This window comes from Lupinus angustifolius, unplaced genomic scaffold (genome assembly GCF_001865875.1).
Source record: "Lupinus angustifolius cultivar Tanjil unplaced genomic scaffold, LupAngTanjil_v1.0 Scaffold_224_9, whole genome shotgun sequence".
Classification (NCBI taxonomy): domain Eukaryota; kingdom Viridiplantae; phylum Streptophyta; class Magnoliopsida; order Fabales; family Fabaceae; genus Lupinus; species Lupinus angustifolius.
This window is the reverse complement of record NW_017727059.1, coordinates 1-16,527: the sequence shown is the minus strand read 5'-3', so window position 1 is coordinate 16,527 and position 16,527 is coordinate 1. Positions and strand designations below refer to the sequence as shown.

At 36.3% G+C, this 16,527-nt stretch overlaps 2 long non-coding RNA genes across 2 annotated transcripts; both read right to left on the bottom strand.

Annotated features, from left to right (window-relative positions):
• Positions 1-3,426: 3,426 nt before the first annotated feature.
• LOC109340655 lies at positions 3,427-3,782 on the bottom strand. Its single transcript, XR_002106819.1, has 2 exons — positions 3,717-3,782; positions 3,427-3,612 (listed from the first exon to the last, which is right to left on the bottom strand). It is a non-coding gene; the product is annotated as an uncharacterized LOC109340655 (long non-coding RNA).
• A 6,223-nt stretch (positions 3,783-10,005) lies between these two features.
• LOC109340654 lies at positions 10,006-11,224 on the bottom strand. Its single transcript, XR_002106818.1, has 2 exons — positions 11,189-11,224; positions 10,006-10,969 (listed from the first exon to the last, which is right to left on the bottom strand). It is a non-coding gene; the product is annotated as an uncharacterized LOC109340654 (long non-coding RNA).
• Positions 11,225-16,527: the final 5,303 nt, after the last annotated feature.

The following is a 16,527-nucleotide window of genomic DNA, read 5'->3' as shown; positions in this document are numbered from 1 at the left end:
AAACTTGAGATCTATGCTGTATAGTATGGAATCAGTCACTAGATCATATAGCTTGTATGCCCCTGTTGAATGATATCCTAGGAAGTTTAGCTTTTCTCCTTTGTCATCCAACTCCTTTCTCTTATTATTTGGTATGTGTCTATAACATATTGATCCAAATACTCTGAAATGTTTCATACTTGGCTTGAGTTCTGACCACGCCTCTTCTGGTGTCATTCCTTTTAGCCTCTTTGTAGGACTCCTATTAGCAATGTAAGTTGCAGTGGCCACAACTTCCCCCCATAATTTCTTGGGAAATTTCTTAGTTCTCATCATGCTCTTGGCCATGTTTAGGATGGTCCTGTTAACCCTCTCTGCAGTTCCATTGTGTTGAGGAGTGTATGGTGAGATGATCTCATGAGTGATGCCTACGTTTTCACAAAAGTCATGAAACTCATTAGATACATACTTCCCTCCATCATCATTTCTCAAAAGCTTCAATTGATTACCACATTGCTTTTCCACAAGTGCTTTGAAGCTCTTAAATCTGTTGAGAACTTCACTCTTCTTCTCTAGTAGATAAATCCATAGCTTTCTGGTGTAATCATCTTTGAAAGTCAAGAAGTATTTGTTTCCCCCTAATGATTGAACCTCCTAAGGCCCACACACATCAGTATATACAACTTCTAATGGTCTTGTTGTTCTTGATTGTATTTGTGAGCTGAAAGAGTTCCTTATTGCTTGCTGGTAAGACAATCTTCACATGTTTCAGTTGGTATGTAGATGTTGGGGAGTCCACTCACCATTCCATCCTTACAGATCAGTTCTAAGCTTCTGAAATTGATGTGCCCAAACCTTTTGTGTCAGGTCCAAGATTCATCTGCTATGGATTCTAGGCACTCGTGATCCTCAAGATGAATTCCAATCTTGAAGGTCCTATTGGTTGAGAGTGGGGCCTTCAAGATTAGAGTCCTATTCTTGTTGAAGATTTTCAACATTCTATCTTCCATCCTCATGTTATATCCCTTCTCAAGCAATTTACCAAGGCATATAAGATTGTTCTTCATTTTTGGCACATATAAGACATTTGAGATGTATGAGACATTGCCATCTTTCTTCTTGATCATTATCTTTCCAATTTCCTCCGCAATGATAAAGTTGTTATCAACAAACTTTACCTTAGTTCTCACAGAACTATCAAGGGTTAGAAACCACTCATTGTGCCCTTTCATATGGTTTGAGCATCCAGTATCCAAGTACCAATTGTCTATAGGAAGTTGTTGATCATTTTTCGCAGTGATCATCAACAATGCTTCATCTGAATCACCTCCTTCTAAGCCTGAGATATCTCTCTCTGCCATTAGTAGGACTTCTTCATCAGAATCATCATCTTTGGCTAATCTGGCTTCAACATCCTTGCCTCTCCTCTTAAGTTTGCATTCTGATCCAAAGTGTCCCCAATTCCTACAATTGAAACACTGGATGTTGCTCTTATCTTTCTTCTTATTTCCATTGTTTAGGTTCTAGGCTTTTTGATGCATCTTTATTCAGATTCAGAGTTTTGGTTTGAGTCAATTTTGTTGAGTCCCTGGCCATACAGACTAGAGTTTTCACCCTCATGTCTCTTATCAATCTGCCATCTTCCACCCTATCTTCTTGATCTACTATTGCGTCATGAGTTTCTCTTCTTAAATTGGACATTGAGTACCTGTTGTGATTGCCTATCACTTAATCTTTATAGGAATCTCTGTTCATGAGCCTCCAAAGAACCTTGCAACTCATCAATCTTGAGGTGTTCAAGATATTTTGATTCCTCAATTGCCACAACTACATGATCAAATTTAGCTAAAAGAGTTCTAAGGGTTTTTTCAACTATACCTTGCTGAGATATTTGCTCCCCACAACTCCTCATTAGATTGATTAGGCTTCGAATTCTGATAAAGTACTCAGACACCTTCTCTTGCTCCTCCATTTGGAGCAGTTCATATTGCCTTCTCATCATCTACAACCTAACCTTCTTTACTTTCACACCACCTACATATCACTTTCCAAAATATCCCAAGCCTCTTTGGAAGATGATGCAACTGAAATTTTTTCAAAGTTTGAGTGATCCACACACTGGTGTATTAGAAAGATTGATTTACAATCCTTTTTCTTGGCATCTCTAAACTTCAATATGTCATCTTCTATTGGATTCTCATCATCAAGTGGCTGAATCCCAACTTGTACTAATTGAAGACACTCTTGAAATCCGAAAGTTGTCTTCATCTGAATGCTCCAATGATCATAGTTCTTCCTATCAAGTATAGTATGATTCATTGCAAATCCATTCAAGGTTGTCATCTCCTCCTTTCAATTTTTACTTCCACCCCTGTTCTTGCTCGAATGGTTTTCAACCGTGAGCTTCACTTCTTGAAGCCTCTTGTGTCATTCTTGACACCACCACAAGTTGCTTGATCGTTTCTAGCTCGTGATACCACTGTTGGAGATGAAGTTGAAGATTGAAAGAGAAAAATAGAAAGAAAAACGTATTTGGAAAATGTAAAGAAGGGAAAGGAATAGTGCATCTATTCTTAGAAAGTGAAGGTTGGTAATTAACAACCAACTAACAATGAGACTTGCCATTTATAGAGTTAGTTATCCTAAAGACCCATTAACTGCTAAAGCCCAATAACTACTCCTAGCTCTTGAATTTCAAATTCTTCTTCATCTTCAACATAAATAGAGAGTAAACACTTATGATTTTGTAGATCCATCAGATAAATAAATAATAGACAGTATATTGGTGGGTTGAAAATAGAATGTTGAAAAGCTCATTTATGATATTTTGCAACTATAGAATGAAAAATCAAAACTTTGTTTTGTAGCAAATTCTTCTGAATAAACTCACCATTGTTCCTAGCATTACTATGAACTGTTATGAGATTTTCTCTTCTCATGCCTAGTTTTAGCATGGCTGGAGTAGTATTCATGTTCTTCTTTTGGATTGGTTTTCATTTTCTTAGGTTGGGGGTTAGATTCGCCTGCTACATTTTCCGCAAGACATTAATTAAACCAATGCATAAGCTAAGCTTCTTAATCACAAATTGAAGATAGATAATTCAAGGTGAAATGCGTCAGAGACAACTAACCATTAGTTCCAGGAGCTTGCTGAGGTGTAGAGTCTCTCACTTGAACATTAGCATACCTATTATTACCATTTCTATGATCACCACTACCTGAGCTTGCTGAGAAAATCACTTCGGCCAAACCTTGTTTCTTAATCAAGGGTGTTTCCCTTATTAAGTAATATATGCTTTCTTATTAGTAATTAGCAATGAATGAATTTTCATTTGGTTTAAGAGCAGAGAAGGATTCATGAACAAATACAGATATGTTCATCTGATGTAGCTCAAACTATGTTTGGTACTTTGGTAGAACAAGGAACAGAACTATGAAAACGCAATATCATACAAACACAGCACCATACATTGAATCCCTCCATAGAAGTTTTGCGAAATATGGAAATAGTGGTGCAATTAAAAGGAGACAACACAAAATATGAAGTTATGAACTCCACCATGCAATAAGTACATTATTGACCTTAATTTCAGCTACTAGAGGAACACTTTATTGAAAGCTAAATTCAACCATCTGCAAAACAAAATCAAATGTTATAGGAAATAGAGAATATACTATCATTAAGGAATAGAAATATAGAACAATGTCAAAGTGGTGAGGGAGTTTCTTTGCATTACCTCGTTGGTTTCTAGAACTGAAAGTTCCAAAATCATGAGAAGTGGGAAATAGAGATTGAAAGGTGAAAAAGTGCATTATTGCCAGCAACCTACATCCATCAAAACAGTATCCACCTTCATATTGTACAATTTGTACTACCATCTATGCAAAACAATATAATTGATCATTGCAAGAGTAACTCAGCCTATCAGCATGCAATGAGAAGTGCTAGCATAATAACAGAACTTGTGTCTGGAATGAAGTCAATGAACCAACTCAATAGTTCGTTTTCTTTGCGGTGATTCACGTAGATGTATAATCGGAAAACAGAATAAACTAAGTCTTTGAATTTTGAACAAGTTCATGGAAGAGTTCAATAACCAGGATTCTGTACCCTCCCAGTATGAAGATCTACTTTCCTGACGGATGACTGAAACAACAAATAATTAAAGTGTTACACGCAACATTACTAGCTAAAAACAAGATTGGAACTACAAATATCACAGGAGATAAAGGAGAAAGGCATGCTGTAAAGCAAAAAGTAATCAATGTATATTTCTTTATTATTATGTATGTTCTCTGCCTTAGAGAGGAAAAGTACAAAGATATATATACTTGCACAAGATGACTTGAGAAGCAAGTAACAGACTAACTAATTCACAACAACTTCTAACATATTCTAAAATCATCACATGGTGAAATAGGATAGCTCTACTGCTATATCCAATACATCTAAAAGACCCTCAATATAAGACAATAGGAACAGAGGCATAAGGCATAAGTCATGTGCGTGAAAATTCAGTTGGTGCAAAGCTGATGCAATATCAGTTGGTGCAGCTTGATTGTCCAAGGCATGTAGACTTTAACTAGTGTTTTGATGATGCATGAGTGTTGAAGTATAAACCTGTGTAAAGATAGAAAATTGGAAAAGTAAGTGTAGTTTAATACCCCCCTCAAGCTGGAGAGTAAATATTGATTACTCCCAGCTTGGGTAACAAGTAATAAAAGGAGGAAGGTTCAAGAGCCTTAGTCAAAATGTCAGCTGCTTGCTCATGAGTGTGAATGGGCAGAAGATAGTAGAGCTTATTTTGTAGGTGCTCTCTTGCAATGTGGCAACCAATTTCAATGTGCTTAGTGCGCTCATGAAAAACTGCATTTGCTGCTATGTACCTGGCAGAATCGTTATCACAATACAATATGGCAGGTTCCTTGTAAGGAACCTTGAAATCAGTTAGTAAAAAAGTCAGTCATTGAACCTCACAGGAGGCAATGGCTAAGGCACGGTACTCTGCCTCAGATGAGCTTCGAGACACAGTTGGTTGCTTCTTGGATTTCCATGAGACAAGAGAATCACCAAGGAACATGCAAAAACCTGAGATGGATCTTCTGGTTGCAGGGCAGGAGGCCCAATCAGAGTCGGTGAATCCTTTAATTTGAATAGTGGGTGTGGTTGGATACAACAAGCCTTGACCAGGGGAGTTTTTGATGTATCTAAGAACTCTGGTTAAGGCTTGATGATGTCTAGTAGTTGGATTGGCCATGAATTGGCTTAATTGTTGAGTAGCAAAGCTTAAGTCAGGGTGAGTGTTGGTTAAATACAAAAGTCTAACTACCAATTGCCTATAAAGGAGAGGATCGTGAAAAGGAGTACTATCCTGGTCATGTAAATTGGTATGCTTGACCATAGGGGTAGGAACGGGTTTAGAATGCAGAAAACCCGTATCAGAGAGTAAGTCCAGGGCATACTTCCTCTGGCATAATGTGATCCCTTTGTGGTTTCTAGCAACTTCTAAGCCAAGAAAATACTTCAAAGTACCCAAATCCTTAATCTTAAATCGAGCATCAAGGTGATTTTTAACGGAAATGATCTCATCATTGTCATTTCCAGCAAGGATGAGATCACCCACATAGATAAGAAGGGCAGTGAATTTGGAATTGTGAATCTTGGTGAAAAGGGAGTGATCATGGTGAGATTGCTTGTAACCTAAGGATATGAGAGAAGTAGATAGTTTGGCAAACCATTGTCTACTAGCTTGTCTTAGTCCATATAGGGATTTGTTAAGCTTGCATACCATGTTTGGTTGAGGAGATTGAACACCATGGGGTAGAGTCGTGTAGACTTCTTCATTGAGATCACCATGCAGGAATGCATTGTTTACATCAAGTTGATGCAAAAACCAACGAAGTTTGGCAGCAAGGGCAAGAAGCAATCTCACAGTAGTTAACTTGACAACAGGGGCAAAGGTTTCATAAAAATCCAGCCCTTCAGTTTGGTTGTAGCCTTTGGCTACAAGCCTGGCCTTGTGCCTCTCAATACTACCATCAGAGTGGAATTTGAGTTTGTAGACCCATTTAGAACCAATGGCTGATTTATCAGCAGGTAGAGGGACAAGGGTCCAGGTATTATTTTGTTCCAAGGCCTTGAGTTCAGTGGCCATTGCTTGAATCCAATCAGTGGATTTGATAGCTTGTTTGTAAGATTTTGGCTCATTGTGAATAGTGATGGAAAGGCAATGAGGTAGATGGTTAGATTTGATAGTGTGATAGCTAAGGACTTTGCTCAAGGGGTGCTTTAAATGTGACTCAGTGAAATGAGAATCAGTGGTAAGGATATTACAGTGGAAATCCCTTAAGTATGCAGGGGGATTGGAGATTCTATGAGATCTCCTAAGATGTTGACTGTTGGTCTGCAAAGGTTGGGAAGTAGGATCAGGTTGAGTTTGGTCAGTGATGTGGTGAGTTTGTATCTAAGGATCATCACAATCTAGGAAGGAGAATTCATCAATGTTGATATGGTGGGAAGATGTTTTATTCTGTTCAGATGCATGATAAGGGAAGATATGTTCATGGAATAGAGCATTTCTAGAAATAAAGACTTCTCTAGTTTTCAAATCAAAGAGGAGAAAACCCTTTGTGCCAGACTTGTATCCAAGGAATAAGGATTTTCTAGCCCTTGGGTCCAACTTAGTTCTATGGTTGGTGATGGTAGAGGCATAAACTAGGCTACCAAAGACCTTAAGGTTGTCCAAGGTGGGCTTGTGACTCATAAGCATCTCATACGGAGATCTTTTTTGTAAAACAGGGGTGGGGAGAATGTTAATCAACTGTACTGCATGCTTAGCAGCATATCCCCAAAACTGTTTAGGTAAATTAGCTTGAAATAAGAGAGATCTAGTAATGTTCAGTATGTGCCTATGTTTTCTTTCAACCACAACATTTTGCTGGGGTGTTTCAATGCAAGAAGTCTGGTGGATAATGCCAATATTCTTGTAGTATGATGGCATTGTAAACTCCAAGCCATTGTCAGTTCTTATACTTTTGATTTTCTTATCAAATTGGACATTGACAAGTTGGATGAAGTTTTGAATCAAAGTTCTGGTTTCTGACTTATTGTTCATGAGGTGAATCCAAGTAAATCTAGTGAAGTCATCCACAATAGTCAAAAAGTATCTGTGTCCATGAATGGTGGGAGCACCAAGTGGTTCCCAAATGTCCATATGGACCAGGCTGAAGGAACTATTAGTGCATGAAGAGCTGAGTTTGCAATCTTGGTTGTTTAGCAATATGGCAGAAATCACATATTCTTTTAGAATCAAAATGCACATAAGGAAAAACATGAGCAATATTCTTAAGCACATTGTATGAAGGATGGCCTAGCCTAAAGTGCCAAAGATCAAAAGAGGAAACAACATTGTTTTCAAGGCAATTAACATCAGGAAAATAGGAAACAACATTGTTTTCAAGGCAATTAACATCATGAAATGTTTTATGAGCATGGCAGCCAATCTTTGTGAGGATGTAGAGGTTGTTATGAGCTTTAGCTTGACCAATCATCCTCAAAGAAGTCATATCCTGAATGATGCAAGAAGATTTGTCAAGGATAAACTTCCAATTAGTGTCCTTAGCCAGTTTATGGATGGATATAATGTTGTACTTGAAACCAGGGATGTACAAAACATTGTAAATGGTTAAATCCTTTGTAAGATTGACTGTGCCTAAGTGTTTAGCAGTGATACTTAGATTATTTGGCAATTTGATAAGGATAGGTTTTATAGTGGTGTAGTATGAAAAGGAAGTGGTGTTATTGGTGACATGATCTGTAGCTCCACTATCAATTATCCAAGATTGTTTGTTAAGAGTCATACCTGTGAGAATTGGTTCTGAATCATCCAAGTCATTGCTTAGTTGATTGATACTATGTTCATGGTTGATGCTCAACTGGATGGAACCTTCTTGTGGTGCCTTAGAATCTTCTTCTCTATTTGTTATTTGAGACTCCTCATTGGTAAGCATGATGTTTATGGCTCCATTGCTTTGTGGTTTGTTCTTGAACTTAAAATTTGGGGGGAAACCATGCTTGAAGTAGCATGTTTCTGTTGTGTGGCCTTCCTTTCCACAGAATGTGCATAGCTTGTTATTGTTACCATATTGTGAGAAATCCCTTCTCGTTGTGCTAGTCCCTTCAAATCGTCTTGTGTTTCTCCCATTGTATCATCTTCCATTGTTCTTGTTTGGTTGGTTTTTCCAAGATTGGTTTGTGTTGAAATTGTTAATGATAGGCTTGATGTTGTTGTTGTTTGGTAACCCTTCTTGTTGCCTTTCTTGTTGTTGAACCATTGAGAATACCTTGTTCATTGACAAAAGAGGTTCCATAAGGAGTATTTGTGCCTTTACTGTGTTGTATTGGTCAGATAATCCCTTCAAAAAACATATTACATACTCTGACTCCCTGTATCTCTTGATAGTTGTTAGAAATGGGAATGTGCAATGAATGGTGCAAATGCAATTTGGTATAGGCCTCAAGCCATCCAACTCATCCCATAGTGTCTTCAAGTCAGTGAAGAAGGCTGAAACAGTTCTGTCTCCCTGTCTCATAGCATGAATTTCTTGCAAGATATCTGACATCCTGAAGTGATCCCCTTTTGAGAAACGATCCTTAAGATCTTCCCATAGTTCCTTGGTAGAGTCGATGTAGACAATGCTTTGTGCAATTTCTTGTGTGAGTGATCTTGTTATCCAAGAGAGGATCATTGTATTGCATCTTCCCCAAGAATCAAAACTAGGATATGTTTGTGGTGGCATGTTGATGGAACCATTGAGAAATTTGAAATTATTCTTTGATTGTAGGGCCCTCCTCATGGATCTGCTCCATGAGTGGTAATTCCCTCCATTCAAAGGAAGTGAAATCAGAATCATGCCTGGACTTTCACCTGGATGGAGGTAGTAGGGATTATTGGTAGGACTTTGTGAGAAATCAATGGAATCATGCCCTTGTTGTGTTGTGTTTGATTGAGCATCCATCTTGCTGATTGTGATTGGATTCTTATGTAGAGAAGAGGGAGTGATTGATGCCGTAGAGGGTAAGGGAATGGATTTAGCAGCAGAGCTCTCAATATGAGAGCTCTGATACCATAAAGGAGAAAGGCATGATGTAAAGAAAAAAGTAATCAATGTACATTTCTTTATTATTTTGTATGTTCTCTTCCTTAGAGAGGAAAAGTACAAAGATATATATACTTGCACAAGATGACTTGAGAAGCAAGTAACAGATTAACTAATTCACAACAACTTCTAACAGATTCTAAAATCATCACATGATGAAATAGGATAGCTCTGCTGCTATATCCAATACATCTAAAAGACCCTCAATTTAAGACAATAGGAACAGAGGCATAAGGCATAAGTCATGTGCGTGAAACATCAGTTGGTGCAGCTTGATTGTCCAAGGCATGTAGACTTTAACTAGTGTTTTGATGATGCATGAGTGTTGAAGTATAAACCTGTGTAAAGATAGAAAATTGGAAAAGTAAGTGTAATTTAATAGGAGATTTCAATTAATCATGTGCCATTAGGTTGTAATGGTAATAAGACAATAATATAACTATAAGAGCTACTTATAATAGGAGGATCAGCAACTACGAATTAGTTCATTTGGCTCATACGTCAAATAGAACCAAATTTATAACTATCTACGTCAAAATAGGGACCAAAATTGCATCTTTCAACATAAGTTTAAAACCTCACAGCAATGCAACTTATAATATGTATATCAGAGAATAATATGTTCCAATTAAGAGAATCTAACATGCAGAAATCGAAATAGAGAAGTTAACCATCCAACCCCTACTGCAAATTAGGCATTTTCTTATCGTGTGCAATGCATCAAGGCCTCACAGTATAGTGAAGGAGAAATTAGGCTAACAACCCAACAAAAACTACCATACTGCTCTCACCTGAGTTGAAAAATAAATACAAATTTGAATCTCAAAAAGTAACTTGCAATATTACAAAGAAAAAGAAGAAGCATAATAAAAGGAAATATATCTCATTGCACAAGGCAACATTTATCTTCATTAAGAAATATGATAAAGAATATTATAACATATTGCACAAATAGAAAATTTGAAAACTTATTCCCTTCCAAGCCTCAATATCTCATGTAAATGTTCAAAACATAAAAATGATTCACCACATACACGTACCAATGTTGATTAGGACTCAATTTATTTGCCTATGAATTTTCTGATGGACGAGGTATGCACACAGTAACACCGGTACAAGTGGACTTGTCAGTGACATAAATCTGCAATGTTTGATTCTGATGTCATTCCCAGGTACATGGAGGAGAGCATCCATGATTAGAATTTCTCAATCAGGAGGAAGCAAATAAGAAGACCAAGAATCATATGTTCAAAATAAGCCAAACCAATAATCATTACTATCAGCTTTTAAACTGACCTCATCAATTTTATGTATCCAGCACCAAATCTTGTATGGAAAGGAACTCACTGAATACATTAACACAAATAAATGCATGAACAACTAAACCTGGGTGGATTAGCATTATGAATAAGATATTAATTTAGTTAGAGGTTAAGATAAAGACAATATTCACAATGAAACTCTTCTCACTTGCTCGTTGTAATTTTATAATTGTGAGTATGTCAGTTTTGCTTCCTAGTTCATGTTGAAGTTCCAGCAGCTGAATTGGCAAAAACTTGAATGTCACTCAATACAAAGTTTAAGAAAAAAATGAAAGCAGATTCACTAACACAATGCTTACCAAGAGAACTAAAAAATGGTATTAACTAAAGCTCAATAGAAACTTAAGTTAATGCTAAGGGTCTCATGCTACTGACACAATGCTACTAAGAAAACTAAAAAAGTGAAAAAAATTATTATCAAATTATCAAAGAAAACATTACCCAAAGTCACCCTTGTGATTTCCAACAACAATCTTCATCAACGTGTGATGCCCAACTTTTCCATCAACCTAACTTAAGAACAAAGACAACTATGAGGGACAAAATTCATGTATCAGTGAAAACATGAAAGTAAGAAATTGGGTTTTAAAAATCCACAACACACTATAGAAGTGAATTTCCATTTAGAAAAACAAGTAAACTACGTTATTAAAATAAAAATGCATGGTTTCCAAACGATAATAAAAAGATTGTAAGTAGGCGGTTATGTTTCTGTTAAGTTCCAAAACCATTAAGGCACAATCCGTGCTCCAATGCATCACCTCTCTTCCCTGTCTCTGCAAAAACAGAAGTACATGTGCAACAATCCATAGTATGTATCTCAAATTAATATACCACTTAATAGACCTTTATAGGTGTAAAACGGACAAGGAGCCCAATCTTATCTTAACAAAACCATAAAACTCTATGCAAAAACAGTAAAGACAAGGCTAGACACAAGAAAGATAGATTGAACAACAGGAAAAAAAATGCAATTAATTATTGGCAATCAAGGTAAAGATTCTGCTTGTCTGTGCAATTAGTGAAAATTCCCCAAATACTAAAATGAATTTATTTAAAAGTTAACATTGAGGCCACTTAGCATACTTCCAGCTAGATATGACAAAACGGGCATTGCCCGCGGGTGCGCCCGCATAGCCCACATTTTTTTGCGGGTAGGGCATACAAATTTTGCCCATTTGCCCGTTTCGCCCAGCTCGTTTTGCCCGCCAAGTTTCAGGCATTTTCATTGAGCATGCGGGCGGCCATAAACATAATTTAAGGAAAAAATAATAAAATTTTAAATAAGTTATGATATAATGTACTTTTAATCCCTAAAAAAATTGTAATCTAATGTAATTTGCTAATTTATTTAATTTAATTTCATTTATTATATGAATTATTTATTTTTTAATTATTCAACAATGGTCGCCTGCAAGCCCGTTAGCCCGTTTTAAAACAGGCAGGGCAATGAATTTTGGCTGTTAACCAATGCGGGCATGCCCGCACCTGCTTAAATTTTTGGGGGCATTTGCGGGCGCGGGCTAAACTGGTCGGGCGGTCCGTTTTGCCATCTCTACTTTCAACAAGTCTTAACGTGGATAAAAAGTAAAGTGAAATCAAACAGTGAACTAGTATATAGAACAACACCTAATCCACTTCATCTTTGTTGAAATGAATAGAGTAATCCAAGTCTTAAGAGGGTCCAAACTTGAGTAAGTAGAGTAGAAATTGTAACTTTTCAAAATTAGTAGTTAGTTTCAAAATTCTGTTAGTTGTTAAACCAACCTTTCTATAAATAGGTTATGTATGACTTTGGCTTTGAAATAATATCACACAACATTCTTTACACACTTATTCTTCTAGCTTACTTCCAATCTTCTATTCTTCTTTCTTTCTTCGCAATCCCAACAACTTTGGTATCACGAGCTATAAGAATTCAAGGACCTGTAGGTGCATATGTGTAGAGTGAACACAAAGGATTTGTTAAGCAGAAAAGCTGAGTAAAGGAGATTGAAATTCATTGAGAGTGAATCAAGACAAGAAAAGGGTGGTCAGAGAAAGGATCGAGTAGAAGAGAACTGAGATAGACTGAAAATCTTAGAAAATGGTTGGAAATGGCACAAACCTTCTATCAATGGGACTCCCTATTCTCACATAACAGAATTGGGATCGATGGAGGACTCAAATGCGAGTCTTGTTTTGCTTCCAAGAAGTAAGTGAGGTAGTTGAAGATGGCTTACCTCCACTGGGCCTTGATGCAACAGAAAGTCAAAGAACAATACACAAAGAGGCCAAGAAAAAGGACAACAAAGCACTCTTCCCAATTCATCAATGCGTGGATGATATTTACTTTGAAAAAATTCAGAATTCTACCACTTCCAAAGGAGCTTGGGACATCTTGATTAGAAGCCATGAAGGTGGAGACAAGATCAAAACGGTGAAGTTGCAAACTCTTAGAAGGCAATACGAGCTACTACATATGGAAGAGTGTGATAGGATTTGTGAATATTTCACCAAGGTACTAATCATAACCAATCAAATGAAGGGGTATGGAGAATCCATCATAGATCTTATGGTGATTGAGAATATCATGAGGTCTTTTCCTTTATTGATGAAGATAGAAGAATTTCAAAGCTCACTTGAGGCACATGAAATTAGGCTGCTTGACAAAGGCTCATGAAAGAAGACAGAACAAGCCTTAAAAGCAACCTACTTCAAAGATGAAGAGAAAAAGAAAGACAAGAAGTGGAGGGGAAAACATGAACATAACAAAAGATGGCCTCATAATGCTGAAAGAAGGAAAACTAATCAAGATTGGGCAGAGTCTTCTGATAGAAGAGGAAAGCCAAGAACAAACTGTGAATACTCACTTTTGTCCGGCCCAGTGTTCAACATTTAAAATAGACTCTAGTGTATATTTATTAGAGTTATTTTGTGAAGAATTTTGGCATTTAAGTTTAATTATCAACTCATCACACCATTCATGTACATATATTAACATTATATGTTTGTTATTTATTTATTTATTTTTGCAATAAGAATTAGTATTTTTATAGATACTCACAAACTGATTTCTATTATAATTATATATATATATATATATGAATGTTTAAATCCGAAAATAGGAAATAATAAAATAAAAAATTGATTTGAAGTGAAGGTGCTTCCTGGAATTGCTCAACCACTATGAGAGTGGGAGGTTGTTACCCAACTTTTAGGAGAGAGGGTTTCTGGTGTTATGCTTTTAAAAGTGGTTAATCAATAAGAAAAAGGGATGGAAAAAAGAAGAAAGAAAAGTAACAAAGAGGAGAGAATATATAATTTGACAGTAAAAGAGCGTAAGAGGGGGAATCATTCAGAAGTAAAAAAACAAACAAGCAAAGGTAGGAACCTATATTGGGGAGACACAGGATAGGAAAGCTAAAAAAGGTTAGTGATTATTTACTTCTTAATTCTTTAGCATGATGCTTATCATTAATTATACACTATACTCATATGATAATTTTTTTTGGTAAACATAATTTGATTGGATTCTGGTTTGTTCAAGAAAATAAACTATTTGCAATAGATTTTATCCAGTTTCAAATCAGCTTTTCATATGCAATATTTATGTATTTCCTCATCAACAAGTATGGGAGTTTTGTAGAAGCCATTAATGTATATAAAACAGAGACAATTTTTTTACAACAACCCATCTCCATCCTTCATTTTCATACATATTCATCCTGATAACTAAACAAAGGTATTATAGGAACTTAGTCAATACATTAAATTAGTAATCAAATTCATTCCCTTAACTTATCAATTAAAACCACAATCTACCATCAAAGATTCAATATCCCATTTAGTAATCTGTAAACAAAAAATAAAGAGAGGTATCAACCTGCTCCAACTTTACTAATCACTGCCGATAGTGACTCAAGCCTCGTCGCATGAGGCGATGGACCTGCAACCGGTTTAGTTCATTCAGGTAAAGGGGTGGCCAAATCCTTATCTGACTTCAATAATCATTGAGAGATCACTACATGGTGCTAGAAACAGTATTAATGACGGGGGTAGAAGAGATATGCACACACCCACTATGGGTTTCAGGCACCGCGAGCAAATTGCAAGGTTCTCCAGTGTCACATGCGATTCACCCGAGAGATGTAATTTTAACCATGATTTCCAGGAACGAGTTCATCTCCTTTCCTCTAAAAAGGGGGCTGATGCAATCTCTAGGGTTTTGGTGCCCCTTCCTTTCTTGTTTCATTATGCAATGCTTTCTTTTAAAATATCCCCAATTGTAACATGCCTGTTTAAAAAAAATGAAACCATGGAAAAGGCTTTGTTGAAGAAAGGCCCAATCATGGCCTCTTTATTTATATTCATTGCTTTGTTTATGTTTACTTTTTATTTTCGTTTTGTTATCTCTGTGCCTGGACAATATATGCATTATGGATTAATTATACAAAGTGAAATCCTATTTATTATATTATATTACGCTGTCACTAAACTTGGGTTCACTTATTTTTGTTACATTTCTATATAACTTCACAAATTTTCTAATCAATTGGTTAAAGTGCGCATTGAAACGTGTCAGGGACTATATGCATATTATTAGTCAATTAGTTATTGTATGCGTGTTGATAAAAGTAAGATAATTCATATGTTTAATTGTATGAATTTGATTCAAATTGTTAAGCAAATTAATTATGAGAAATTATTATTATATTTGAATTAATAACGGGGTTACAATTCGTATTGCATCGTTCTCCTTATTTCGAGCCGGGAACCAGTCGCGGTCACTCGTATTGTTTATGTTCTCTATCGAAATAGGAAGAGGGTAAGCAATTAATGTTGATTCTTCGTCTATTAATCTCACTCCAACTAAACTCAAACAAATTTCTAAACTTTATTTTAAAGGTAATAATGATAATAATAAATTTTAATTATTTTTGGGATATAATGGTAAGGTTACAACTCGTATTGTGTCTTTCTCTATGCTTCGAGTCAAGAACCGGTCATGGTCATTTGTACTGCTTCTGCTATCCATTGAACTAGGAAGAAGGTAAACAATCAATGTTGACTCTTCATCTATTTATTCCACTCTAATTAAACTCAAACAAATTTCTAAGCTTTACTTTATAAAAAATAATAACGAGTTTTAATTGTTTTAGGATTCAGTAGCGAGGTTACAACTCGTATTGCATCTTTCTCTTCGCTTCGAGCCGATAACCGGTCGAGGTCACTTGTACTGCGTCTGCTATATATCGAAGTGGGAAGAGGGTAAGCAATCAATGTTGACTCTTTGTCTATTAATTCCACTTCAAGTAAATTCAAACCAATTTCTAAATCATTTAATCAAACCAAATTAATTTTTTAAGAGCTACGTAGTCTGGATTTCCCTATTGCACCCGGGGATACGTAGGAGCAATATGAACTTGTCAGACACAAATAAAAATATAAAAAATATTTTGTTTTAAGCAATTTAATTTAAATAAATTAAGGGTATTTAATGTATGCAATTAGTTAGGGTACCGTTTTATTACGGGCGAACGGGGTGCTAATACCTTCCCCAATTCGTAATCGACTCCCGAACCTGGATATCAAAAATCCAAAAGCCCAATGTGATTTGGGCTTTAAAGATTTTTTTACATTTTTAACCATAAAATGCAGTGGCGAATCTAAGAGGTCGCGTAACCGAATAATCGGGGCGCGACAGTTGGCACCGAAAATTGGGGCGCGACAGCTGGCGACTCCACTGGGGACATTTTTTTAAGAGAGTCCGACCCAACACCACTTTTTGCATGTTTGTTTTATACCCTCATGCCTTCTTTGTTTATGAAAACTTGTGTATGCATCTTTATTTATGTATTTATTTATTTTTCGAGTCAATTGATTTATCTTGAACGTACTCACCTATTTCTTGTGCAGCTTTTGGGGGGGGGGTGGATTTATTTTAAGGTCTATGTGTTTCCTCACAATCTCACTTGGTACACTTGAGTTGCACACGCCCTACAACCGGGTGTTAGAGATTAAGATTAAGATAGGGGAACATCTGCTTTGCCAGTAAGTGACCTTGTGTCACATCGGGTATTGGCAT